Genomic DNA, 2888 nt, shown 5'->3' on the forward strand with positions numbered 1-2888 from the left:
TATTTATATATATGGGGATAAATAATATTGTTCGTAGAAGTCTTATATTTGTATAAATGTCATCAGTATAATTTCAATTTTTCTTTAGACAAAAGAACTAATATATCTGTATTATTAAACTTTTTAAAATTCTAGCCCGCGCAACGAGCGGGCCACTGTGCTAGTTAACTGAATAACGGAAATACAAAACCATCCAGAGTTTAAGGAGACGGGAAAGGGAGAGTGAGTCCAAAGCATCGCCGGAAAACCCACCACAGGAGCTCGCCCACGAGACACCTGCTTTGGGGCGAAAACCCGATGACACCTAGCTAGCCAACGTCCCAGAAAACAGTACCATAAGAGAACAGGTTCACAAGCGAGCATAAGTTTCTAAGGGGACGCTCACGCAGGAGCAAAAGATAGGCAGCAAAAGGAGTTTAAAACGCCTCTAAGGCTCGTAACACATGTATAAGAAGCAGCAGCAGGAGCAGCACATCACCAAACACACAACTAAGAAAATCAATGGCCATCTCACTCAGCTCGGAGCTCCTCTCCCAGCCCCAACAATGGCAGCTCCTCCTCCTCCTGGCACTCGTCTCCCTCGTGCTCTTGAAGAGGAGACTGAGCAACAAAGGGCTCAAGCTACCGCCAGGCCCGGCCCGGGCTCCGATCCTGGGGAACCTGCACCAGCTAGGCGTGCTGCCGCACCGGAGCTTACGGGATCTTGCGTGGAAGCACGGGCCGGTGATGCAGCTGCAGCTCGGCACCGTGCGGACGGTGGTGGTGTCATCGGCTGAGGCGGCGCGCGAGGTGATGAAGACGCACGACAAGGACTGCTGCACCCGGCCGGTGTCCCCAGGGATGAAGAGGCTGTCCTACGGCCTCAAGAACGTTGGGTTCGCGCCATACGGTACCTACTGGCATGTCATGCGCAAGTTCTTCGTGGTCGAGCTCTTCGGCGTGCGCCATGTCGAGGCAGCATGGCATGCACGCCAGCATCAGGTACGGACAAACATACATGCATGCAGCATGTGTAGAATTAATGCATACACCATTGCCGGACATTATGTGTAGAATTATCTCCACTCCAACGTATTCTCCTCCAAAAAAAATCTCGATTAATGTGTTCTCATGTACTCACCTCTCGCCTGATGTTGAGTATTTGCATTGTGTATTTTCTAAGCACACGGAATGACGGAAACACACACGCAAAAATAATGCACCATGCAACCACAAAATGTAACACTATAATGTGCTCCAAAACACGGTAAGAACCAACAAAACTGGTTTGAAAGCACACAGAAGCAAAACAAACTGTTCTGGTGCATAAAAGAACAAGGTACAACTAGCTAGCCCACACACAGAAAATAAGAGATGGTATATGCTATTTACATATTTCAGTGGATTAATGTGGCACACGTCCTCATAAAATAAGAGATGGTGGATACAAATTGTGCATAGTATAAAACCTCATGGACTGTATTGGACCCACGGTCGATTAGGTGGAGAAACTGATGAGCACCTTGAGCGGCTTCGCTGGAGAGCCGGTAGCGCTCAAGGAGCATATCTTAAGCCTGGCCGATGGCATCATCGGCATGCTTGCATTTGGCGACATGTACAACAGCGACAAGTTCCCACACCACAAGAACTTGGAGCACGTGCTTGAGGAGGCCATACACATGCAGGCCAGCTTTTCCGCCGAGGACTATTTTCCCAACATCGTCGGTCGCCTAGTCGACCAAATCACCGGCCTCGCCTCTCGTCGTGAGCGGATCTTCAAGCAGCTTGATACATTATTCGAGATCATCATTGAGCAGCATCTTGACCCTCAGCGTGTCAAGCCTCGGAACGGTGACCTTGTTGACCGTCTCATCGATCTATGGAAGGACAACAGTAGCACCCTCAACATCACAAGAGACCACCTCAAGGGGAACATATTTGTAAGTCATATTAGTTGCCTCTACATCATGTCTTGTCTCGATTGAGGAAAAAAAGATCAACTAACTGATATCACTCACCACATGCATGCATGCAGGGCACGTTCATTGGTGGCTCGGACACGACCTCGGCGACAATTCTATGGGTGATGGCGGAGCTGACCCAAAATCCGTGAATACTGGAGAGGGTGCAAGACGAGATCAGGGCCGTGGTGGGAGGCAACGAGAGGGTGCGACCAGATGATCTGGCCAAGATGTTCTACCTCAAGATGGTGGTGAAGGAGACCCTAAGACTGCACCCACCAGCACCGATGCTATTGCCGAGGGAGGCCATGCGGGACATCCGTATTGGGGGCTATGATGTATTGGCTAAGACGCGGATCTATATGAACGTGTGGGCCATTGGTAGGGACCCGGCAACCTGGACAGATGACCCGGAGGATTTCGAGCTAACTCCATTTGGCGCGGGGCGGCGGATATGCCCCACATTGTCTATGAGCACGGCCACCGTGGAGTTCACGCTGGCCAACCTGCTATACAACTTCGAGTGGGCGCTCCCCGAGGGGATCATGGTGAGCATGCAAGAGGAAGGCAAGGTTATCCCCCTCCTAAAGACACCGCTCTTGCTGGTGCCCACCCCATACCGGCACATCTGAGCACAACGAGGCATGGCATGACACAACCGAGGGAGATCCGATCAAAATTAATTTGCTTCCATGTATGGAGTAGACATGCATGTAATCTTGTCACTTTTATCCACTTTGTATTACTACCAGTCTATTACCTTGAAAGACAATATATCTAAACAATAAACTTGGCACCTGCATGTTCTTGCAAAATGAGACAAATATACAAAAAGCATTGTTTTAATTATTAAGACTCAAGGGCAAGTACATGTAGAGGTACAAACTTGGTGGACAAGTAGCCTAGAGACTAGGAGTATTGTAGATGTTTATGGAAAGGGAGGAGGAC

General features: G+C 49.3%; 1 pseudogene; it reads left to right on the forward strand.

Moving 5' to 3' along the window:
- The first annotated feature begins 417 nt into the window (after nucleotides 1–417).
- Nucleotides 418–2645, forward strand: LOC109784632 (4-hydroxyphenylacetaldehyde oxime monooxygenase-like; annotated as a pseudogene).
- Nucleotides 2646–2888: the final 243 nt, after the last annotated feature.

This window comes from Aegilops tauschii, chromosome 3 (genome assembly GCF_002575655.3).
Source record: "Aegilops tauschii subsp. strangulata cultivar AL8/78 chromosome 3, Aet v6.0, whole genome shotgun sequence".
Lineage (NCBI taxonomy): Eukaryota > Viridiplantae > Streptophyta > Magnoliopsida > Poales > Poaceae > Aegilops > Aegilops tauschii.